This window comes from Uranotaenia lowii, chromosome 2, assembly GCF_029784155.1.
Source record: "Uranotaenia lowii strain MFRU-FL chromosome 2, ASM2978415v1, whole genome shotgun sequence".
Lineage (NCBI taxonomy): Eukaryota > Metazoa > Arthropoda > Insecta > Diptera > Culicidae > Uranotaenia > Uranotaenia lowii.
In genome coordinates this window covers 13,210,060-13,236,914 of record NC_073692.1, presented here as the reverse complement: position 1 = coordinate 13,236,914, position 26,855 = coordinate 13,210,060, and the positions used below count along the sequence as shown (strand labels likewise).

Here is a 26,855-nt window from a genome sequence, read left to right as displayed (position 1 = left end):
ATCATGTCGTTTGTCTGACATTTGATTTTTGAACTTACGTTTTTGACAGTTTTTCGACGCAAACAAAATAATTGATTTCTTTTTTTTTATTTTTTAAATGTTTTATTATTCAAATGAAAATTTGAAGTATGGTTATGATTATTTTTGATTTTTGAGGTACTGTAAACTAAATTAAAACAGCTGAAAATAAGTAAAGTCACGTAAAAAAAATTCTCATTGTTCAATCTATTTTAAAACTACCATTGATCATTAGATTTTTGTTAAAATAGCTTTTTAGTAAATTTATCGACCGAGGTAAGACTTCATGGCTGAATAGCTGAATTCATATCTCTCGTTTAACGTTCTATTAAAATTAAATATTTTTCATCAAATAATCCGATATTTTAGTCGGACTCTTCAAAATAACTCCCCCAGTGTAAATGTGTTCGATAGATTTCTGCTAATTTTTCCGAGTTTCGTTTCAGTATAACGTGTTTTTCTGAAAATAAATGAGCTCCTGATGCCGATTCGAACTTAGTCAATTCTTGACTAGTGTATAATTACAGTTATAAGATAGATGATAAGCTTGAATCTTAGTTATTGAGATGTGGATTCAATTGAAGGCTGTCTGATTTCAACATATGAATTCACATCACAATTCATTTTTTTTATTTTGAATTGAATTTTTATATTTCTTTATTCAGCTTTTTAAGTTCTATTTTTTTCAGATATTCGCAAAGAAAGTGCGCAATGATAAAAGTCTTTAATTAATTAACGCTATAAAAGTTAACTACCAAGACTTAACGTATTAAAACTTCACAGTTGTGAGACGTTTATTTAATTTAAAAACATTTTTATATTCACTGCAGTGCACAATATGCTTGAGCAAAGAAATTAGCTAAGTTTGTGGTCGAGACATCTCGATTTTTCAAATATTCTCGACTTTTCCCGGTATTTTACTCATTAATATAAAATCCCGACATTTTCATGCTCCTCCCAAATGGTTAACAATCCTGGAATAAACGACTATAAATTGTAAACTTTCTGAGAGAAAGTTCAGTCATGTTGAAGTGAATGTATTTTAGGATTTCAAAGTATTTAATAATCCGAAAAAAAATTTCCCGGTTTTGATTTGAAATTCCCGGTTTTTCCCGGTTTTCCCGGTCTCATTTTAAATTCCCGGTTTTCCCGGTTCGCTGGCCACCCATGTATTGATTATCAATACATAAAATGGAAAGAGAGAAAAAAGAATGTTATCAAGAATTCATTTTTGTGCACAAGAACCGACAAAAATAGGATTGAAGGAACTGGAAGACACATTTTTGTATAGTGTTACTTCAGAAAAGCACGTTCTGACTTGAAAATTTTGAACCAAGTAAGACTTATCTTGTATGATTTTTGCAGAGGAATCGAGCTGTTAAGCCACCTCACGCATCGTAAAGTAGACTTATAGCTTATTTTACCTTCGATTTGCCCTCGATTTTTCAACAAATCATGAATCAAGTTAGTTCAGACTTGAAAATTATAAACCAAATGAAACCTATCTTGAGAGATTTTTTCGAGGAATCGAATGAAGGCTTTTTGAGCCACCGCACGCTTTGGAAAATGGAGATATGGCCATTTTTACCTTAAATTCCCCTGCATTTTTTAAATATTTAAGCCATAACTCCATTTTACGAAGCTTGTGGTGGCCCGAACAGCTTTCATTCGATTTCTTGGAAGAAAATCACACAATATAAGTCTTTTTTGCTACTGAATCATCAAGTTAAAACTTGTATTTTTCCTAAATTAATTGAAAAATGTAGGGGAATGGTGGGTAAAAATCGCCATTGCTCCAATTTCCAATACGTGCGGAGGTTCAAACAGGAATCGAATGAATCCTTATGAAAAATCAAATAACATAAGTTCCATTTGGTTTAAAATTAGTCCAAACATGCTTTTCTGCAATATGTGAAAAATTTAGGGAAATCAAGGGCAAAACAGCATAATTCCATTTACCAATGCGTGCAGTGGCTCAAATAGCCTTCATTCGATTTCTCGAAAAAAAGTCAAAGTAGATAGATCTCATTTTCTTCAAAATTTTCCAATCCGAGCGAGCCTTTTCTGAACGATGTTAAAAATGTTGGGAATTTTGAGTAAAACGGCAATAACTCCATTTTCTGACTTGTGTGGTGGATTAAACATCCTTTATAGATTCCTTGGAAAAAATCTCACAAAAAAGTTCTATTTTTGTTAAAAGTTTTCTAGTCCATATCAATCAGTGTTTTTTGGATTGTTTACTTCGGGTCAATATTACCCGATGCGCACATTCAAATCATCATAACTGGGGGATAAAAAATCAAATCATCTATAGTACTCGGCAACTTCCTGTGACCACCGGGAGTGATCCCTGAAAAATATTCGTATTTAGGCTGTTCAGGTCAAAATGACCCGAGCGTTTCGATGATTTTCAATTCATTGTATAGATAATTTATTCTAGTTTCACAATACTGATAAATTAAGTCAAAATGTTTGACCGAATTACCAGTAGCTGATTCAGAATGATCAACTTCTGATAAGTGTCAACAGTATTGAGCCTATTTTATAATATTTTCAATAAATCTATCCATGGCTGTTGAAATATTTTGGAGTCCAAATGAAATTTTTGCCGCTATCCCAGAACTTCCGGTAGAAAAAATTCTTCCTTCAATAAAGACACCCGAATTTGGCTTTGCATCGCTGTATCTCGTTTACCGATGAACCGATTTTCTAAGTTTTGATTTAAATTTTTTTCGTTAATTTGATTATTATTTCTATAGAACATACTTGTTTCTGAAAAATTCCAGTTCTTCAGTATATTGTAATGAAACTTACAGATTTCAGATTCAGATATCAGACATTATTCTAGGAATATTTTTTACAAAAATTATAGATTTCGTTACTCCTGCAGTAGAGTAGATACTGCTTGAAATAGACGAATAGAAGCATGATAATATCCAAAAAAAAATATCACTGAAGAATGATAAAATATCTAGAAAGATTCAAGCAGTATATTCGAATTATGACAAACATTTATAACAAACAAGATTGTGATTAGGGCTTACATTTAATGTTTCAATGATAAACAGTAGAAAATTTATAAGACATATCTGTTTTTTCTTGAGCATTTAACCTGCGTGATATGGGCATTCAAAACGTGTCTCTAATTCCAATATCTGGTAATTTACAACTTTGCCAAAAGCTTCAATTTGTTGAATTTGCGATTTCAAGATGAATAAGAAAGAAAAGCCATTAACATTTCTGTGTGCACATTCTGTACGCACGATAATTGAAGTTCAATATATTTTAACAAAACTGAAAAAAATCTTGAATTTTTAAATTTTTTTGCCTTTATTTAACAATTATATTTTTTCATGCCATATGTCAAAAGCGTATTCTCCTCAAACTGTACTGATTAGATATGTTGAATATGCGCATTTAGGAACACTTCCCTCTATAACGCAAGACGGTATCAGCTTCAGCTCAATCAATCAATCAACAACCAAGCGGAATTTGTATAATATACCAACTTGCAGAAAATGTGACCCAAACAGGTGGAAATCTGACAGTTTTCAGTAAATTCGAAAAACTTTGCTAAAAATTTTCGAACTTTTTCACAAAATAAAGCAGATTCCCGCGAATCTCTAGGGAAAAAGTGAGCGAAACAAGAAAAGTACCACTATGAGTTTTGCTTGTTAAAATATGACTGATTGAAAATCACCAAAATTTTCTTCTACTTCTTGTTTTAAATTGTTGGACGGATAGATCGAGTATAAATTTACTTTTTTTGGTCGAAGCAATTGGCGTTGAGGACCAAAAATATGAAAAAAATGTGCGAAATAAGAATAGTACCACTTAAGTTTATATTTTTTTTTTAAACTGGAAGAATCTGAGACAAGAGACATGAGACTGAAGACTTGAGACATGATACATGAGACATGAGACTTGAGATCTGAGACCTGAGACCTGAGACCTGAGACCAGAGACCTTTGAGTCATTCTCAAATCTCAAGGCTCTTGTCTCAGGTCTCATGTTTCAGGTCTAAGATCTCAATATCATTGTCATGTCATTTTCATGACAATTGCCATATCATGCTAGAATTAGCAGTGAAAAGGCAGTTTTTACGCTTTATTGAGGACGAAGAAATACTAATTGCCAAACAGTCTAGATTCAGGATCCAACATTCAACAGAATCTGCAGTGAATTTGGTACTTCGAAATCGGAAGATCAATATCGAAAATGGTAACTATACAGTTGCTGCGTTTCTGGATTTCAAGAGAGCTTTTGAAACGATTGATCGAGAAATTCTGATTGATGTGTCAACAAGAATTGACTTCAGTGGGACAGTTCTCAACTGGTTCAAAGACTATTTGGGTAACAGAATGCAATGAACCAAATTTGGTTCATCTTACTCGCGATACAGAGAAAACAACTTAGGTGTTCCACAAGGAAGTGTGTTGGGCCCTTTGTTATTCCCACTTTACATCAATGGCATGAAAAAATGTTTACAGTATGGTCGTATGAAGCTATTTGCGGATGATTCAGTCTCCTATTGGAGTGGCAATGATTCGGAACACGTCATACAGAAGCAAATGCGGATTTGGAAAATATTGCTAATTTTTTAAAACATCGAAAATTATGTCGGAACCTCAATAAAACCAGCTGGATGATTATTGGAAATTGCAAAATCGGAGTCTGTTCAAACCTATCTATTGATGGGTGTGCAATCCAAAGATTACGTCAAGTCAAATACCTGGGAGCACAAATCGATGAAAAGCTGAATTTTGAAGCTCACATCGATTATACAATTAAGAAGATTGCTATGAATTACGGAGTACTTTGCCGAATAAGTAGATACATGACATTATGGTTAAAAATAATCTACGTGAAATCAGTTATAACGACACACTTTGACTATTGCGCTACAATTCTGCTACATGCATCAGATACGCAGACAAAGCGGCTACAAAGAATTCAAAACAAGATAATGAGAGTGATAATACGTTGCAATCGATATACTCCTAGTGCTTATAGTTTTTATATTCAAAATGAAGAAAAGAATGTTACCAACTTATTAACTGAATGGCCTTGCAGTACGGAATCGACATCCACAGATACAGTACAAGAAGAGCATTAGATTTTAGATGGCCAAACACGAAAAAAGAGATGACAAAACGATCGATTTTATTAGGACGGATTAAAGATGCACAATGATCTACCGATGAACATCAAAGACAGTTCAAACTTGAATGTTTTTAAAAAACAGACAATTTGATACAAAGACTAATCCTAAAAAGGATCATATCAATGTGATAAAGTTCTAGTCCTCCTGTCCCAACTTAAAAAAAAAATTTACACGGTTTTCCGCAATAAACACGGTTTTTTACGCGGTTTTCGAGATCTAAATCGGTCTTTTTTAATCTGAAAAAAAACAAAAAAAAAATCCTTATTGTAATCGCTTTTGCATTTTTATTAAAAACTCGACCGAATATTCGGTATTCGGTCGTCGGTCGAATACCACTATTTGGTAAATCTTTAGTTGGGTAAAATATTCGAAATCACAAAAAAAAACGCTTAAACAAGTCTTTGGGCGGGATTTAAGACAATGCTTAAATTATTGGTTTACTTTTTATAGACGAATGCGAAAAAAAAAATCATCTCTTTACCTTGTACATACCTAGTATAAGTTACTAAGCACTATTTTTCAAGACATTTTAAGGCTGTCTGGAAATGCTAAATACTAGAAGGGTACACTTTTTCCACACTCGTCGGATATTAAAAACTGCCCTAAAACGATTAAAGGGTCCAATTTCCCTCAAAGCCTCTTCTCGGAATGGACAGCGCCAGTTAAAATGAACTCTAATTGAACTATCTCAAGTCCCGTTTTGGTTTTTTTTCCCCTAAAGACCCTTTCTAACTCGTAGGCCGGCCGACATTAACATTCAAAGAACGGCGTGTCAAAACTATCATCAACCAACATCATCGATTTCCCCACCTGTGGGCTACACAAATGCCACACCGCCGTTTTTGATCGTCTCACTTGGGACTCTTTCTAGAAGAAGAGTGACCCTCAGGGGTCTGTGAATCGAGAACAAACCGGTAAAATCGTATCACCGGGCGATAATTGGATTGTCTTGCTCCGGGAACGCCACAGTTGTACCTACAGGATAGAATCTGGGCGCAATTGTTGAAGATGAAAAAAAACAAGCCTTTCGGCAGATCACGATCTTCGGGATCTGATGCGTGTGTGTTACGCAATGCGCTAGATCGTTCTCATGCGTATAACTCTATCTGCAAAGGGCGGTAAACGCATCGTTTTTTCTGATGTTTCATGATCGATGTTAAAAGATGTGTTGACTGCCGGATTGTAACTCCGAATGTGTGATATGCAACAAAGAAACATGACAGAGAATGATGGATTTTCCACGCGTTTAGTTTAAAAGTTGGAGCTCGATCCCGATCAACGATGATAATGGCTGATTGAAAAGCTTCGAGAGAAAACGGGCCAATCTGAGGTTGGTTGCGTTGATGGGATCTGATGAGATCGGATGGGATTGAGTTGGGTGAGTCGGAAGATAGATAAGCCCCAAGAAGAGGAGCGGTCTCTGTTCATTACCTCGAGAATCGTTAAACCGTAATCGATCCAACGGGATCTGGTTACCCGGTTCGATAATCATTTCTCCCCCAAACGTTGTTGATTGAAGCTGGAGATAACAGTGTAGTTATAGAAAGTTGTTATTATGTACTGATCGATCGATAAGAGCGTTCGAAATTGAATCAATTTGAAATGGATCGCTGAGAAACTTTTAGGAGTCCTATTCACAATCCAATGAACTTGGTGTGAATTTTCCATCAATGCTTTTCCTTTTTCCCACTTAAATCTGAAAAAAAAAATCAATTCGAAATAAATTGGTTAAACCTGGAAATTCTAGAACAAGACTGAACCAGATAAGTCCTTTCAAATATTGAGCTCATTATTTTCGATCAATCAGACCTATCATCGAGCCGTCGCTTGACTGTTCAAGTTATTCCAATTTTTGCAAAAAAAAAAAAAACAAATGGAAAAAACAGAACATTCACCGGTTCAGCCAGACTTTTAAAACGTCGTTTTTTGTTTTTTTTTTTTTTTTGTACCATGGTCAGCTGAGTGCGCCAATCAAGTCTATAACTTTTTGCAAGAATTTTTTCTACATCGTAGTCTAAGGAATCGTTTTGTTTATGTCCAATTCGCCAATACGACCCCCTTAAAATTAGTAGACAACCATCAACTTCTTTAGCACACCTTTCGATTTGGGTCGTTTGCTATTTTTGGGTTCAGATTTTTTGCTCGCTTCAGTCTCGAGTCTCGAAGTTTTTTTTCTGCTCTGTTTTGTTTGATTATGAACTAATTCGCGGAAATTGGATACAGCGTGAACCAGAAACTAAAAATCAATATTGTCGATTGAGAAATTAATTCCCACAGACTGGGTGTGGTGATGCTGCTGCCAAAAGTTTGCGGAACTCTACCAACATTGTTCACTGTTCGATGTTTGGGGACCAAAAATTTATTGATTTCGGGTTTCTCGTAAATTAGATTAAACCAGTAGGGGCAGCAGGTAGTTTCTTCCTCAAGATAGGGCGAAGCAAAAGAATGATGGTTGAACATGCGAAGGCAATAGAATGATTTTGTAGTCAAAACGATTTTTAGTTTGTCGATGTTCAGTAAAAAAAAAATCAAAAAATCAAATTTGGCACATAACAAAATGGTTGATGTCATGTGATTATCTAAAGACTTCGAACGTTTACCGTTTTTGTTAAGGGGACTCGCTCCTATACAAAATTTTTAAAATTATGATAAAATTCAAACAAATTTTGAACAATTTTTTTCAAAAATTGAAAAATATTAGCGTTTTAACATGATGAGATGGTTTATTGATTTGAAAAACAGGGTTTGATCTAATTATATACTCTTTCCAGCACACCGGATCAGCTAATATTTTATATAAATTATTTTCTCTCTAGAATTTCATTCAGCCGAACATGCGCATCTGAAAGTTCGAATAACATTCTATATGTAGGGAAAACAAGCGATTATATTCTATTTGTTGAAAAGGGAAAACAAGCAATTCAATTGATCTGCACTGTGCAGGGCTTGTGCAGTATATTTTTAATTTATCAAGATTCATTATGTTGATGAATAAATGATTGGCCTCAAAGAATGTTCCGGTTCATTTCCTATGGCACGAAAAGATAACAAAAAGCTACAGAGTTACATTTCTAAATGACTGAACCAAAAAAAAATCAATGCAGAGTTCATATTAATACCCTCAACCAACTGACATTGATCTGAAGGCCTACGCATATTTCAGTACTCAAAGTCCATTAATCACTGTAAGTATAATTATAAGGTATGTACTTCACGAAAAGGAACGAAAAAAAACACGCAAAACGACCTTTCACCCGATCTGGATGTAAACAAATCATAACGATAATGATTGATCTCTGCGTGCGAAAAATGATCCACTGTGGATTAAGTTTAAGGATTAAGTCGCTTCCCCAAAGACTGTTAAATATAGGTACCTTAAATAATTTTTAAAGTTTTAATTCTCAGTATAATTATTTGAATGAATCCCCTAAATTTTTCATCAGTCAGAGGCCGTGTCCCAAAAAGATGTTCACTGTTATTTTTCACTCAATTTTCAAGCATGTTGATAGCAGCCCTCCTGTGTCAAAAGGTGAGATGAAAAATGACCAGTTTATCGGACTGGATCTGGGAACCAGAAAAAGAAAAAAGCCCCACATAACTCCTGGGAGCAGCCGTCCCGAAGCGAACCGACAGGGTCAATTCATTAGTCAATCATCGATATCTTTTTTCGGACAGCTCTCGGGCTTAACAAAAAAAAAATAAAAAGGGTGAAGGGCTTTTGCCTAAAGAAAGGTATAACAAAATATAGGGTGGTATAGATAAAAGATCAATTCATTTGAGGCGGCTATATTCCGCCTAAGTATGATAATGGACTGCAATTTGAATGGTCTGACTTAAGTAGTGGAAGTCATAGTAGGTCCGTCTAGGGATCAAATTGAAAGCTTAGTAGGCGTCTCTGGTTAGCAGATGCTGCTTAGCCCTTTGCTACACCAAAGCGATTTAGAGAGACGAAATTATTTTCACCTATTTTACACAGACACAATCATCGATTACTACAACCGATCAGCTGAGTCTAATAGGTTAAAAGCCCTATTTTAGAGTTGAGTAGATCAACCGTTTCTTAAAAAAACACTGGACACGGTCTCCATTCCTGTCAAATATAGCCAAGTGGGAGGATGATTGCAAACTACTTCACGGTCCTCCCCAAATTGGTCCAATCGATCATCACATGCTTTGGTGGACTGGCCCGTTCGTTTTTTTTTCTTTTTCCATCCCTTGGAATAGATGGGAAAGGTCTCTCACGATGGCCGAACTTCACCAAGGCTGTTCCCTGGGGCTAAGTTGATGGCTGCTTTTAAGATAAGGGCCGATGGGATTAATTTTTCATTTTTTTCTGGACCTACTGACACGTGTAGCTTTCTCACCTTTGGCAAAACCTTAGGGCCACGTCTTGTTCGTCCGCTCCAAAGTAGAGGGGTTTCAAAGATACAGAGTTTTTGTTTTGGTTTTTTTTCGGCTTGGATCCCACCCTACACAAATTGTCGGTTTTTTTTTCGAAAGAAGTTCGATCACGATTTCTAGACAACCTTGCAGTTTAAGGTCTCCTTAATTTACAGTGATTTTCAATGAACCGTTTATCTGTAATTGACCCGTTGAAAGTGTTACTCATGCTTGCTTTACAAAAACAGTCGATTTAGAAAGTAGAGAACTTCCTTAATTCATTATACCGAAACTTACGTCAAAATTTATGTGTCTTTTGAAGCCAAAGAAGTACACAAATGTCTGAGTTGGCAAATTGCAGTAAAAAAAAAATCGAGCTTTTCTCTCATTTTCTGCCAAATGTGGCTCTTTATAGATGAGGAAAAAAGATATTTCAGCCCACAACTTTACGGAAAAATTACATATATTTCCATACAAAACACCAACATATGCGTCGAATAAAAATTACCGATTTTATGGAAGGATGTTATGCAGAATGACTTCTAAGCCGAATGTACGACAAGCCGAATGGTGGTAAGACTGGATTGTTATCAAGCCGAATGTTCGTTAGGCCGAATGAATGCTTTGACGAATGGTCGTTAGGCTTCGACGTCCCTCTGGTTTCCATTCAAGCGCCTCTCTGTAAGTCTTGTTCTCATCTTTTCGCATCGTGTGCCCACTTGCGTTCTCGAATCTAGATTTCTAGCGCCCTTTGATGACACTGGCGATGAAGTTCCTCATTCGAGATCCAATAGCCAGATCATCAAGCAATATTCTGACAATCTGCCGGCAGCGATTCACAAATACTTGCAGTTTTCGCGTCGTTACCGTATATACCCGATCAGAAGAGAAAAATTGAACTATATTAAGCTGAAATATGTTGATATTCATTTTTTTTTTTTTGCTTTTTGGATGAGTTATAATTTAGTACTCGTAGGATGTTAGAATATCTCAAATTATATCAAAAAGTCTATGCAACCCTAGCAAAATCATATCAACCTTTGTTATAATTCAAACAAAATTATAACTAATCCAGATAGGACCAACTAAAAATCTCATAGGAATTGTATGCAAAAAAAAAGTCGATGTCGTGTCTTTGCCTGCTGCTCTACCTGAGCTTGTTATGAAGTGGGTGTTTATTTTCCTACTGATTCTGCATAGGCCGATGCAGGCCGCTGGTTTAGGGACGTTTTTCATGTGCGCAAAGACAGGCAGCCATTTGAGTGCCAAGAAAATTGTCAATGGGAATTTAAATAAGATTAATAAATTTAAAATATATATTTTGTTGTATTCTGTCGTTTTTTTAATTTTTGAACTTCAATTTTTTCGATTTTTTGTTTTAAATTTATTTCTTAATTCTTTGTTTTATTGTTATTTATTCCTTTCGTTTTAGTTTATACATTTCATTTGTTCAATTTCAACATTCTTTTATTTGTGATTTTTTGACGTAGAATTACGTCTTACGGCAACACTATATGGGGGCAAATTGAAATTCGCGAACGGATCTCGCGTCTCGAAAAACGCCTCTTTCAGAGGCATCTTTCTTAAAAGACATAACAAGCCTGCTCAACGTGGATTGGCTATTCGAAAATAAAAAAAAAAACTTGGGCGCCCCGCCCCTTCATGAGTTTTGTTTTTTCCAGCCAACTTAAGTTATAAAACAAGGGGTCGCCGAACGGTTTGTTTCATTTGCGAAGAGAAATTCAAAGTAGTCACATGGGCAGCAGCAGAGATGGCCAACAGCGGCGGAAACAAGTTGTGACAGCTGCCACCACTCACCCATCACCACACACACACACAGACAGACAGACAGACACACACACACACACACACACACACACACACACACACACACACACACACACACACACACACACACACACACACACACACACACACACACACACACACACACACACACACACCTCCCATCACAAAAAAAACACCTCCTAAAATCACCACCCGCCAGCCGCCGCCTATTTTCCACATCACCCACCGTACTTCCCATCCTCACCCTTCGCTCACCACCCACCTAATGCACGCTACCCACCCAAACCACAAACCCATCGCACAACACCAGCGGCGCAGTGTTGGGGCTTATTTTGCAGCATTGCTTCAAAGATAAATGACCGAGAAGAATACATGGCGAGCAAGCTCGTGCGAGAGCCGAAGCAACAACGAAAACCAACCGAGAAAAACCACTCGCGTCGAACAAAAACTGCATGAGGAAAAAATTGATAAAAGACGTGACGGCAAGATTAGCACGCTCATTCTGTTGTTGGACCTTTTCCCGAGTGCACGAAACCGACCAATTTGCGTCCGAACCTCTTCGTTGCTGCTGTTGTTCTGATACTATCCCTGCCGCTCCAACCCGGTCAAGGCTTGGCTCTTGCTAGTAACTAGCAAAATTCCAGTAACTGTTGCTGCTGCGGCTGGCCCGGCAGCGGCGCTTAATATTGCTGCTGTTGTCCGGTCTATACCAGCCCGGATTTTTTAAGCAAATCCGAAAATTCTGTTGTTGTATGGGGCGGCTAATAGTAGCATAGTATTTCGCATGCAGATTGAGACACAAACAGTCCTTTGCAGGCCTACTACGCAGATGAAGAAAAATAGTTAACATGTTTCTATATTGTCATATTTGCTTCGTAATTCTACGTTAATCTGGTGGTCGTGTCTTATACACAACCTCTTCAACTTTTTTTCAATATTTTTCAATTGATCTTTTTGAAGTTTTTTTTTTACTTTATGTAATAAATTTACACTTTTTTTTATCTGTACTTTTATATTGTTATAACTTTCTTTAATGTGTGTTTGGGTTTCTTCTTCAATTATACTTGTATTCTTAAATTATAATTTTAATTGTATTTTTTGTACCTTTTATTTCTTTCTTTTTAGTTATTTTACTCCCTTTGTGTGTCGCCGATTGTATTTTGGTTATTCCTTCTATATTTTTGTTTTCTTTTATTTCTTTTAATATTTTTATATTTTTGTTATTTCTTTTGATTTTTTTTATGTTATTTCTTTTAATTTTTTTGTTTTTTTTTTTGTTATTCCTCTAAATTCTATGTTTTTTAATCTTTTTTTTTTGTTTTTTTTTCATGCCTTTTATTTTTTTGTTTTTTTTATTCCTTTTTTTTGGTATTTTCAATTCCTTTAATTTTTTTTTGTTTTTTTTTATTCCTTTTATTTTTTTTTTGTAGTCATGTTAATCCTTTAATTTTTTTGTTATTTTTTCGTTATAGCTTTTAATTTTTTGTTATTCCTTTTTGTTATTGCTTTCAATTTTGGTACTTGATTAGTAGAGTATGTCGATATTTGAAATTTTTTTAAATTTGTCCGTGTACTACAGTCCAAAAACTTTTATTGAAATTTTCAGATTTCACACTTTTTAAATTATTTATGTATGGTTTTCTTGGATTGATGATTTTAGTGATTTATGTAAGAGGAAATTAAAACTACTGCTTTTACGTTTCGGCCTACTGAATTTCAGCCATCTTTAGAAAAAAAAACTTGTTCTGCCGCGGTGTTTCGCAAACAACCGTCTATTGATATTAAGAGACGGCGGTTAGCGAAACACGCGGCAAGTCTGAAGTTCAGTAGGCCGAAATGTAAAAAAAACAGCTGTTTCAATTTCGTGTTACATAAATCTTCGAAAAATATTAATCCAAGAAAACCATAGAAAAGTGCGGTGATCAAAACCAACAACAATAATTTATGTTATAAAATACTGAAAGGTAAAGGTGGGTTATTAGCTTGGTACACAAAACAAAATTGAAATCAAGCTTGCTTCATTAATAATTGGACCTAAACCAATTGACAGTTTTCAGTTATTTATTATTTAATTTAAGATCTTTTTTATAGAAATGTAGCGTTTGCTTCATTCTTTTTAGAAAAAAATACAGATAAAATTATTCGTCACGGTTTCGAAGGAATTCTCGATTTTTTCCTATAACATGGCTCATTTAGCGGCGCACACCTTCTTTGTCCATCGTTTTAGTTATCTTATTCCAACAGGTCTTCATCTGATTGATGTCTTTTACAGCCTTCCTCTTTGCCTGAAGTCTCCTCTTCGTGGTTTCCCAGTATTTCTCAATAAGGTGGAACTGGGGGAAGTTTGGTGGGTTAAGGTTTTTCGGAACAAACTGGACCCCTCTTTCTGCATACCATTCCTGAACGACTCTGCTCTATTGACAGCTTGTCAAATCTGGCCAAAACCTTACTGAATGGTCGTGGTATCGAATGAACGGTGACAATCGTTTTAGAGACACTCTTTTTGGTATAGTTCCGACGTCATTGTCTTATTTGTAACGAAAACTTTCGTTTTTTTGCCACAGCTGAAAATGCTCTGCCAAATCATTAATTTTCGTGAAAATTTGCTGGAATTTATCCACGAGTCGTTGCCAAGTAAAACTTATGACCTGGGATTTGCCTTCACATAGGTTTCATCGTCCATCAGAAGATATCTGTCGAACTTGTTCAGCTTCAGCTGGTTGTATAGCTTCCGAGCACGGATTTTGGCCAAACTATTCTGTTTTATGGTCCGATTTGGCTGTTTGCTATTTCGATTTGGCTGTTTTCTAGTTCGATACGACTTGATTACTTCCCGGAGTGGAATTCCCCTCACGGTACTGGCCATTTCTGGACAAATCACAGTCCAACAGATTGGAATTACCTTTTGTTAACGCGTCATACCGTATTTCTGGGCAATTTCAACAGACAACATTGGATCTTTCAAATAACTGTGCACATTTTTTCCATCCTTTTTTCTCCCATGTTGATTGTTTACAAAGTACAGTCGGTTTGCGGTATGTAAAAAATACATACTTGAAGCTGACAAAATTCCCGATACGTTAGCGCCAAGAAATCCCAAATCCGTCCACCAGGAGCGCCGTAATATGAGCAAAAGTGTGTTTCAATTCTAAATGAAGCAAGCTTTAGGGATTAGGTTCTACTATTTTGAAGTCATAAATAGACTCCAAAAAAAATAACCTCCGAAGTCTTGCACAGAATCACTCTCATTATAGACTCGATTAGTTTAGTTTAGTTTAGTTTATTTATTTCGTCAACCGTAACGTAGACTACATAGTTTGATACATGTGAATTTCCTTAAGACTAGGTTTAAGCAGTGTCTGCTTTACAATTTCTCCTTAAGAGTTTAGATTTCTTCGACTAAAATATTGTTTGAGTTTTTGCCGAGACATTGTAAAGTCGATGGTTTCGCAGTGTTGATTGTAAGAGGCCATCATGCGATTTATTGGCCCGTTTTTCGCGTAGTTTGTGCGATAGTTATTAATGAAAAATAAATTTCGATTTCGGAGTTGCCGAGAAGGTGCAGGATAACATCTCAGAAGGACGATCATTTACAAAAGTCAAACTCTTACCGTTGATGAATTGCCTGCAGCGAAAGATGCAAGTGCCACATGAATGCGATTATCACACAGTGAAAATGACTCACCTGAAATGAAAAGAAGAAGAAAAAAATGCTTACATGATCAAAAATATTTAAACTACTTATGGAATAGCGTGTTTTTTTCATGCACACTCTATAGATGACTCGGAGAGCCGAACGACCACCCGGCAAACCAATTCAATATAATAAGTCCAGATAAAAGTAATAGTGGCAAGAAAGTAATTGACGCAATACGGTTTTGATTTCGCTAATGAACATTGCTTGCGATCATCAGCATCACCTTCATATTTTGCCACCGCGGTTGGTAACGAAACATTTTGATCCTTCTTTCTAGCAATGTTTGCTTGTTTTCGTTCGAGAAATTTGGCTCATCCCAAAAATTGAAGAAAATTGTTTGTTCACAAACATACGTATATGAGAAGGAGAAAGAAACAAGGTCTTTTGTAAATTGAAAAATTTCGATCATCGCTCATTTTCGAACGCTTTCGTCGCCTCTCGTTCAAACATTTGAAAATCAAAAAAAAAAAAAAATAAACGAAGAGGACCGCTTAGCAGCAATCCGATCCGATCCAAACCAACAGATGGGGGGCCGTTTACAAAGCACGTGATCATCCACTAAGTGCGTTCCATTTCCAGACCCCACCGATTATCAATCAGCTGGCTAGCTGTCGGTACCGATTTTCTGGGGAGAAAAATGGACGCTTGTTGATCACACTGACTCACAGATGTGTGCGGTTGAGGGAAAATCTCTAATCGAAACAGGCTTTCACTCGTCACCAACAAATTGGAAAATGGCTAACCTGCGGTTTGGCCCTGTCTCTTCTAGTTCGTCAACACGAACAGCAAAGCCTACTCTGGTGCTCTGAGTTGATCGATTGAAATTTTTTTAAACCGACCCCGAACAACAACAACAACAACAACAACAGCAAACCAGCTGGCGCTGTAGAATGTGCAAGAAAATCACAGTAACCCAGATTTGAGTCCGGGCTTCGAGAGGTGGTCCAATGGCAACATTTTTCCCAGTGACAAGCTTCTCAAGGCAAATGGCCTGTGAATTTGAGCCATATGGTACGATGTCATGATCTTCTGTGAAAATTTTGAATGTACAAACATCAATATAGCAGATCCATCCTAGGTTTTTGTAGATTTTAAGTAGAAAAACGCTCTGGTCTGAAGGCAAAAAAAAACATTAAACCAAGACAGACATTAAAACACGATATATGAACTTTAGGGGTTAGGGTGGCGGTCATATGGGTCATGCCGAATTTTGCAAACCGACCTTATACATTTTGTAGATTGGCCCTAAAACTGACCTCAAAGCACTCAGAGTTTCGGTTTTCTAACCCCCAAAAATCACCAAAGGAGAGACCTAAGGAAATTTCGGATGGAAATCGGCAAAGACCCACGCTACGATAAGAGACCAGCAATTGAAAACTTGGAACATAGAACTGGCGATCTCTTTATTTGATGGCAGTACCCACCACGTGCTCTCTAACGGATTGAAGAGCCGCAATTTAGACATCGAAACGCTGCATCTACCAGAGCTGCGGCAACAAACACGAGCTGGGAACGAGCTTTTATCGTGATGGGGAAGATGCAGAAGCGTCCGATCGAGTCGATCGATCCACGAATGTGCCGGTTCAGGATCAAGGGCCAGTTCTTCATCATCAGCTTCATGAACGCTTCGTAGTGAAATATATACGAAACCGACGCTCGCTGAGGTCGCGACAGACTACGCACAATCGCCCGAAGCAACGCTGCCGGCAGAGAACGAGCTTGACGAAGCCCATCTCGAGTACCATGGAGACAGTCATCAACAGCATTGCGGAGAACACCATCGGGCACGTGGAACGAACTTGATGGAAATATTGGTTCGACGAGGAGTGTGGAGGGTGATGGACGAAGCACTCGTCGAAATGTGGAAAATCACCGACAGCGCAAGAGGCAGCGAGTCCGAATTTTTCAGTAGAAAAAGTGTACGCTGGAGCTCGAGGAGCTGGAGCAACTGCATCGTTCCCAAGAAACACGAAAGTTCATCAGAAGCTCAACGCATCCCGCAAAGGCTGGTGTCGCAACTCGCAAGTCGAGATGTGCCGGGATAAGGACAGAGGTATTCTGAAGGACAATCGTGAGGTGATCAAAACGTGGAAGCAGCACTTCAATGAACACGGCGAACATGCAGGAGACTCGCTGCTTTTGACGGGCATAACGGTGTCTAACTTCGAATCCTGGAGATAAGAGATCGGGCTTTGTGTCGTCTGAGGAAACGTCAGGTCCCGAGTTTTCTGGAGGAGAGGTTTGTGTGGTCAACCCCGAGTCTTTACGATAAAAGGTCGGGTCTCGAGTCGCAAGAGGAAATGTCATACCTTCAATCTACGAGAGGAGGGATATAAGTGGTTACCTCGAGTCATTACGAGAAGAGGTCAGATCTCGAGTTGCTAGAGGAGAGATCAGGCCTTTAGTCGTACAGAGGAGAGGTATGTGCACGTCATCCTCGAGTTGATGCGTGAAGGGCTCGGATCTCGTGTCGTAGGCCTTGAGTCGCGAAAAGAAAGGTTTATGTGGGAATTCCGAGTTATGACGAGGGGATGTCGATTTTCAAGTCGTTAGAGGATAGTTCAGACTTCGAGTCATAAGGATGAGAAGTTTTGCTGAAAGAAGTCTCGTCTATGAGTACTTGCGCGAAAAGACCTCCCACTGTTGAAGTATAGTGTGTTAAACAGTTCGAGATGGGAGCTAGTTCTGCGGTCCCAGCTGGAGTTTAGGGAGTAGGAGTTATACACGGGGTAAAGAAAAAAGTCTTCCCATCGCTCTGGGCTGGTAGTTCCTCCTCCTCGCCGTCCAGGGTGGAAACGTGTCTGCAAATCTGGCGATTGCAGTTGTACGGCTAAGAGAACTATCATGAAACCCACTAGAGGCCGTCGACGGATCTGCCAAATCCGCACGAAGAAGTGATACACCTGGGTATTAAGGTACCAGTACTCGAGTGAGAGGGTGAGGGTCCAACACGCGTTCGGAGGGTCATGTCCCTGAACGGTGGATGTGACCGGAGGAAGTGCGATCGCCATCTCGTTTTGCATTTTGGGACCTCCTAGACCCGACTCGCTAAATGAGTAGATGCGAAACATTATTTCGCATGTCAACACTTAGAGATGTGTAAGGCACAAGAGTTGTCAGACGAGGCACAGTGTTCTGACGGAGGTGTCAGGGTTCGACACGCGCTTCGGGAATCGATGCGCCCGAATCGCGGGTGCGGCCTGATAAGGCCGGTCTACAGCTCAATTTGCGCTTCGGGTCCGTAAAGCCCCCGACTTGCAAATTGGGTAGTTGCGCTGAGTGGTGACTTAAGTCAACATTAGAGAGTTGGGGGAGTCTGAGCTGTACATGTGGTTCAGGGGGCCTTGCTTCCTGACTTGCGTGTGCGACCAGAAAAAGTGTTTCTGGACCTCCTGGACTAGATTCGCAATGTTAGTAGTTACGCTAAATGTGGACCTCTTAACACGATGAGATGTTGGGTCTTAACACGTCAGAGGAGGGGTTGTTCAGCGAGTCGTGTTGAAATGAGGTCAGCAATAATAGTGGATTCGGAAACGAGTATTGCTTTGGAGCGCTTTAGCGCGAAACCCCAGGTGGACTTCATGGCGTAGGGGGTACAATGTTACTTGTATAATTGTATCATGAGTCGTATTGCACCCATGGACCCAGAGTAGCAAAATGGAGGGACGCGATGGCTCGCCGTGCTTTGGAAAACAGTCCGTAAACCGGGATTTACTACCTGTGGTAACAAACTTGAAAAAAAAACCAATACGGTGGGGAAGATACATCGCCGGCGTAGCAAACGACCTAGAGGAGCCCAACGATGAGTGAAGTAAAGAAAGCCATACGCTAGCTGAACAGCGACAATACGGCTGGGAAGAATGGCATCTCAACTGATCTTATTAAAATATGCCCGGATAAGTTGGCCGATTGCCTACACCGGTTGGTGGTCCGGATCTGAGACACATAACAGCTACCGGAGGAGTGTAAGTAAAAGTTATTATCTACAAGAAGGGCGACAAATTGGACTGTGAAAAAGATCGAGCGATCACTGTCCTGAGAGCCGCCTACAAAGTCTTGTCCCGAATCCTACTCCGCCACCTAACGCCACAAGCAAACAGATTCGTGGAAAGTCATCAGGTCGACTTCATGGAGTGACGATCTTCGACAAACCAGATCTTCACACTACGGCAAATCCTCAAAAAATGCCGTGAACACCAAGTACTTAATCATATTCATTGACTTCAAAGGCGCATACGACACGATCGACTGTGACGAGCTATGGAAAATCATGTCCAGTTCATTCGAATCGCGCAGGGGGTTTGGACAAGGTGATGGTCTTTCCTGCATGGTATTTAACGAGACGGTAGAAGGTGTTATTCGACGAACGGTGGGCGAATTGTGGGGCACGATTTTCAACAGATCCATTCAACTTATCTGCTTTGCCGATGGCATTGATATAGTCGGCAGATCATCTGCGGCGGTGGAAGAGATCTACCGCAAACTGAAACGCGAAGAAGGACGGATTGGGTTGATGATTAATACGTTCAAGACGATGCATATGCTGGCCTGCGGATCCAAGACCGACTTAGACCGCTAGTCCAGTAAAAACAAGGTCACGATCGACGACCGTGGTGACCACAGGCAATGACACCACCCGTGAGATCCGGAGGGGAATAATCAGCAGAAGTCATGTCTAATAATGACTCCACAACTAACTGCGGTCGAGAAGACTTAGCCCTCGCACGAAGTGTAACCTGTACATGACGCTCATTAGACCGGTTGTTGTCTACGGGCACGAGACATGGATATTGCTCGAGGAGGACCTGCGTACACTCGAAGTATTCGAGCGACGAGTGTTAAGAACCATCTTTCGCGGCGTGCAGGAGTACCCAGTATTCAGAAGGTGGCGAATCTTGTAGGAACGAGACAAGCGATGTAGTTAGACTTAAGTAAAGCATGATCTGGCGAATGAGGAACACCCGAGAAGTTGGAGAACGCTTGCCATGGACCGAGTGAATTGGAGGAATATTGTCCATCAGGTTATGTGTCGTGAGACGGTATACTTTGAAAATAAAATAACCCACAAGACGTCTCAAAACAGTCTCAAAAAAGCTTGTAAAAATTTTTTTTCAAACTCATTTGAATACTATCAAAAATAATATCAAGACCCTCAAAAATTACAAAAAATCTTCTGAGGAATTCAAATGAGCCATAAAACTATCGTTGAAATATAAAAAGTCTTGAAAAAATCTTAATTGAAAAGATTAAAAACAAAACTTATCGTGTTGAAAGCCTCGAAACAGCGTCATACATATCTGAAAATGTTATCCAGAAAAAATCCTCAACTGTCACATTATTTCATAATGATTTTGAAAATGATTCAAAAGAATCTCAAGAGAGCTGCCGTATTTTTTCTGCCAAAACCACTGAATCGCCGAACTAGCAGATATCTAGTTAAGTGAGGAGAGGTGATCCAAAATAAAAAAAACAAACTCTTTTCAACAAGATCTTCGATTGTGACCTGATTATGTGGGCACGTGTCTGCTTTAATTATGCAACTACTCGTCTCTTTGTCTTGCTCTCGCAAAGTCGACTTACATCCTCAGAAGCACAAAAACTGCGATTGAAATTGATTTTAATGGAGCCGCACAAAATTCGCCACTTTGGCTTTTCTCGGAATGTGTAAATAAGCGTTTACCAATCAAATCAGAAGGCAATTCAGCTTCTACCGAGCCTGGCCTCCGAGCAATGAGCGGCGGTATAGTAAATTACCACTCCATCGCGCCAAATGGCATTTATTATGTAGCGAAATAAAAGAAGCAAAGAAATCTTCGTCCCAATATGACTCTGCCAATTACTTACATTCATTTAAATCACTTAAGGCTAGGTTGCACCTAACTTACTCGCTCAAATCAAGTCGTAAATTAGAAAGCTTTCACTTTTTTCTGATCTCTCTGTTGAACCGAAAGCCACCTTCTTTTGGAACTGTACCAGAAGCGAGGATCCAATAAAGCGACACAGAGCGAAACAGACAGACGGAAAAAAAACCTAACCTATAAAGTTCACCTCTTTAAACGGCCGAGGACAATTGAAAAAAGCGACTCCAGCAGCTGATTAAGTTATTATCCAATCCTTGGGACCATTAAAAGATCCGCCAAATAGCCTGGCTGCCCCCATAGTTTCGGCTTTAAGAAATCTACGATCACATTAATCTCCCTAGCTGCACTAGTTCACTAACTAGCACTAGCAGCTTCAGCTAAGAGGCTCTCTCGTCGCTGAGTGAGTTATAAACCAATAAAAGTGGCAAAATATGAGCCATCAATATCACATCAGCTGAGATGAATCAGTACATAGGTAAGCCATCGTGGTGTCTAACAAGCTACGAGCTTAGTAGTGCAAAATTTTAAAAGTCTCTGATCCGATCTTAGATCTTGCTAAAGTATAAGACTTTATTACGACGATGCTCGCTGTCTCTGCGGATTACTCTCGTTAGTTGGGTTTAATTATTATGCACCTTCTTCGAGCCAATGTCTATACTAAGGAAGCAGCTTATTTAAGGCTTAGTCGATTCAGCAAGCTGTCAGAAGAAATGGATAGATACATGTTGATTATATTGATCATCGTTCAATGCTAGCTCCTAGATAAAGATCAAGCTGCGAGATGGAGCCCACTGATGTCTGAATAGCTTTGGTTTTTCATCTCAATAAATTTCGTAAAATGAGTTGTAAAAACGTTGGAATTAGATCCGAATACAGATAGTTATTTGAACTTTTTTTTCGTACCCACCTATTCGAGAAATTGTAGTGTCATAAATTGTTTAGCCATTGTTTTAGCCTAAATATTTAGGCTTCACTGACTTCCCAAAGTGTAATAAATCGAATATTCAAGGGTATTATTTGATCTACAGGATTTTCTAAAAAGGATTTGTTGATTTGGAATTCGTTGTTTGAAACTTAACTTTTTTTGATTCCATTGAGACTTAAGGTTAAGGTTGCCAGTATTTTTTCATCACGTATCTGGACCGGAAAATTCGGCCAATTTTCATAAAAACCTGGCAAAATCCGGGCCTTTGATTTCAAAATTGACGACCAAAAATCCGGGCAATATCCGGGCAAATAATGTCAAAACTCATAAATTACTCAACAAAAACCAAGAAAAAATTGTTCCATCAAACCTCATTAACAGATTATAAATTCAATTTAAGGCTTCCAGTAAACCCTTTATAATTATTTTTATAAAACTTCCTAAAAAAATTTCGTTTTGGAGGCAAAAATAAAAAAAAAATATTACACATTTTTTTTTGTTTGATTTGCCAAATAAAGTAAACAAAATCCGGGCCGGGCCGGACTGTTTCGAAAAAAATTATTAAATATCCGGACAAACCCGGATAAAACCGGGTAATCTGTCAACCTTACTGTATGTGATTTATGCTACTTTGAAACTCTGTTGTGACTCTTGTAAAGCACTCTTTTTCCTGTATGAAACTCGCTTGATGCTAATTGAAACCTTTTAGGAGGCTGTTTTTCAACTCTCTTGTTCCTTTTTCCGACAGAATCAGAACATTTGGAGGCATTTTTGCATGTTTCATGGTTTTTTTTTTATTCATGCTTATTTGAAACTTTTATGAAGCTTTTTTGGACCTCAATGAAATCCTCTTAAGACATTTTTGAGGTATTTTGGAAAATAAATAATAATGATCATTTATTGTGAGTCTCTTTTCAATCTTTCAACAAGTGCTTTGAGACGGTTTATTTTATTACAGAACTTTTTTGTGACAAAACTTCAAAATTTTATATCTAATCACGTTTCAGACTTTTTTTAGATTGTTTTTTGGAAAAGTGTCCCAAGCTTTCATATTTTTTTAATATATCCTGGTTTTCTGTTAATATTTTTTTTTATATTTTAAGGTTGTTCTGACACCTTTTTGGGAACACTGTAGGGCTGTATTGAGATTCTTTTAAAGCACTTTTACTAATAAAGGCTCTTTTAAACTTTCCAAGACTGTTTCGAGACTCTTAAAGACTCTAAGACTAAAGAAACAAAATTTTCAAAAATGACAAAATCGACCGAAATGACAAATTTGACCGAAGACGACTAAATTAACAATAATAAAAATTGAAAAAAATGACAAAACCGTCAAAATTTACAAAAATGACAACATTGACCAAATAACCAAATTTAACAAAATGACAAAATGGGTCAATTTTACGAAAATTACAAATTTGATAGAAAAAAACTAAAAAATAAAAAAAAAAATTACAAAAATTAACAAAATAACAAAAATGGAAAATTTGACCAAATTGACTCAATTAATAGAAAAAATTGACAAAACCGACAAAAATGACGAAATCGACAAAAATGATAGAATTCACAAATTAAACAAAATGGAAAAAATAGGTCTATTTTACGAAAATTACAGAACTGATTAACAGAACAAAATTAGAAAAAAAAATGACAAAAATGACTGACAGGTGATCAAAATGACCAAAATGATAAAAACTACAATAACGCCAAAACTAACTTTTCTCATTTATGTCGATTATGCTTATTTTGTCATTTTTGTCAATTTAGTTAATTTTGACCATTTCTTTATTTTTGTCCATTTTGTTAATTTTGTTGGTTTTGTCAAATTAGTTGATTTCATCAATGTAATCAATTGGGTCATTTTTATCACTTCTGACAATTTTTTTTGTCAATTTTTTAAATTTGGTAATTTTCAGATTTTTTATTTGTTTTGTCAATTTTTTTTTTTCATCAATTTTATAATTTTTTTAAAACTTGTTCAATTCTGTCAATGCCGTCATATTTGTGAATTTCGTCAGTTTTGTCGTTGATGTTAATTTTGGTCAACTTTATAATTTGCGTTAATTTTGTAATTTTTTTTTATCTTATTAGTCAAATTTATAAATTTTTCGATTTATGGTTAGTTCTGATAATTTTGTCAAAATTGTGCTTTTTCATTTGAGATTTTCTCAAATCTGTCAATTTTATCAAAAAATCATTCAATTCACAAAACTGATAAAATTGAAATAATTTATATTTTAAATTGACCGAAATGCCAAAACGACAAAATTTTCAAAATTGGCATAATTGTTTGAATTTTAAAAATTAATTCGACCGATTTTTGAACCCTACGTTACTGCATCGTATCGTATCGATATCAGGAAATGATCGTATTGATACTCCAGCGATTGTTATTTTAGCCAATTATGTTTTCAATAAAACGTTTTCTTCACTTCAGAGGTCAATCTGGACAAACATTGAATTATTTGAAACATATGGGGGGGGGGCAACTTTTTTCGAATTGTAGGTATTCCTAATTTCAACCCAAAAAAATTGTTCAAAATAAAACCGTTTCAAAAAAGATAGCTTAATACAAGAATCTAGTGTATAACCTGAGTAAGTGAAACGTTTCTCAGGCCCTCTTTTTTACAGTAACTTCAAACATCAGTATGTGCACCGCAGTCATGTTGACTGCCACATTAGAAACTGATTTCCGATCAATTAACCGCCTGAAGTGTACACACTGATGCTGTTCGACTTTTGCGGGACGCAATCAGCAGCTCGCTCAACGTTCATTACCAGGTTACGAATGAATGGCTGGTCGACTGTGTCGATCGAGAAAGATGAGATATGATCATCATTCACAAAATACAGCAGGGTGAAATGATCGGATTTGATCGCAGAGAAGCTGAATGAAATCGATCGGCCACCATCACTGGCTGGGAGCATAATTAGTAGACATAAAGTCTTCGTCTCCAAATCACCCGCAGATTTGTTGCGATGGGTGGTGGTGTAATCTCTTAGAAAGATGGTGCAGATCGTTACGTTTTCCACGCCGCGCCTGATTCACATGTCTTCCAATCGCTGCGAGGCGCCATCGGAAAGTGCTCTTTTTTCTCAACCCGAGCGTTCGATGATGAAGACAGATTTGAGATTGTGAATGCAGATTTTTTTTTCCAATTTGCGTCTAATTATAGGTACGTGTGAAGTGTGCAATGTTCAACGAGTTTTGTGGCCATTTATTGATCGATAGATGAGCCTCACAAGTGAGTTTGTAAAACGGAAATTGAGAGGCGGGCCTAGATTGTTGTAGGTCATGATGATAATTGCGAGATTTAGGTGTGTTACGCAAGAAAAAAATGTATGATTGCAGTAAATTCAAGGAAGAAACAAAATTCTAAACTGAGAAAATTAAAATAAGACTGCGTGCTTTGTTCCACAATTGAGACTTTTGACACTGCGTATCTTTTCATTGATTTTGAGTGGTGCAGTTCAGCTGCCATAAGGAAATTGCATAATCTTGACTGAAAAGCTCTACCACCCCCTTCCCCTTAAAGTTTATAACAAAACGGCAACCGTGACACTGACAGAGAGTCTCTCAGCCGAGCCGGAATTATCCATGCGCAGTCAATCGAAGCGCAGCGTTCATCAATCGAAACCCAAACAACAATCGACGGCGAAGACGTGGCCACTAGACTGAGTCGATTTGGGGATATTTTTGAATTTCTCAAGCTCTGGGGTCTAAAAAGCTTCGTTTTGGTTCAAAACTCATCCATGAATTTTTGCAGAATTTTTGAGTAACGTTTACTTGAGGAAATTGATCTTTTTGGTTTGTATGAGAAAATTTAATATTTTGTACTGAGAAATCAACATCATTTTTGTTTCAAAGTTCAAATTTACTAAACGTTACTTAAAAATTCTGCAAAAAATCATGGATGAGTTTTGGACCAAAACGAAGCTAGTCAGATCCCAGGGTTTGAAAAATTCAAAAATGACCTCAAATCGACTCAGTCTAGTGGCCACTTCAATTTAGATTGGGCTGCGTGTTAAGTTTTGGTTCAAATTGGTTTTTTGTTCGTTCATTTCCAAAATCGGCCCCAATGATGGTGGTGAAACAACAGGAAGCCCAAAATTTTCCAACCAGCCGTCTTTTCGATCAGCTGTTTCGATTTTTTTTACCGAACTACCGGTTTAACTTTATTGAAAAAGAGTTACCAACCAACCATCACACGAAAAATAACATGGGCACTTTCAATTTCCTAATCAGACAACAATTTATCATCTTTGCTGACGCGTGTGTGTTTCTTTTTTTCTCGATATCACCTCAGAGGAAAAATAAAAAAAAACAAATAAACCTCGCGCACAGATCAAGCGCGTTGTTGGCGTCTAATCGGCCCTGTAGTTTGAAATTAATCTGCTCTTTTGGCGGCAGCGTCGGGCAGGAGATATCGATGACTTTTTTCACCTGGGCGCGCGCCTTAGTCAGTTACTACTACTAAAAGGGCATCGGGCGCGGTCACTTCCCGCTAATGCGCTCGAAATTGGACGTGATTTGTCAATCGATAATTTGAGGGTTCGATGGAGCGAAAGAAAACTAGAAATATATAGTATCTATTTAGGTCAAATTTAGGAAGCTGTGAAACGAGCCATTAGGTCAAAATTTTATAATTTATTCGTTTTCAATAGAGATCATTGTGAAACAAATAAATGATAGGAAAACAGAAATTTAAAAACAGTTTTAGACCTCATAACAAATTTATATTTCAGTGCCAGTGGGATTTCCGATAAGATCCATACATATGAAAAAAAAAAATGTTCGAGAGGAATCAAAAATGAAAAGAATCCAAAATTCTGCATTACCTCTAGGTATACAAAATTTAAAGTTGATACTCATGTACTCTTGTTTCCTTGAAAAATCCGCAAATATACTCTTATTAATTTTGACAGAAGAGGAAACTTAAAGTTTAGTTTTAGTTTAGATTTTTAGTTCAGATTTACAACCGAATATTTAATATTGTAAAA

The 26,855-nt window shown here is 37.5% G+C and overlaps 1 protein-coding gene across 1 annotated transcript in view; it reads right to left on the bottom strand.

The window, feature by feature from the left end:
- The window catches only part of LOC129741073 (klarsicht protein-like), a gene marked incomplete at its 3' end in the record, with an annotated part of 366,425 nt that overhangs the window by 302,198 nt on the left and 37,372 nt on the right, over window positions 1–26,855 (bottom strand). The window lies entirely within an intron of this gene.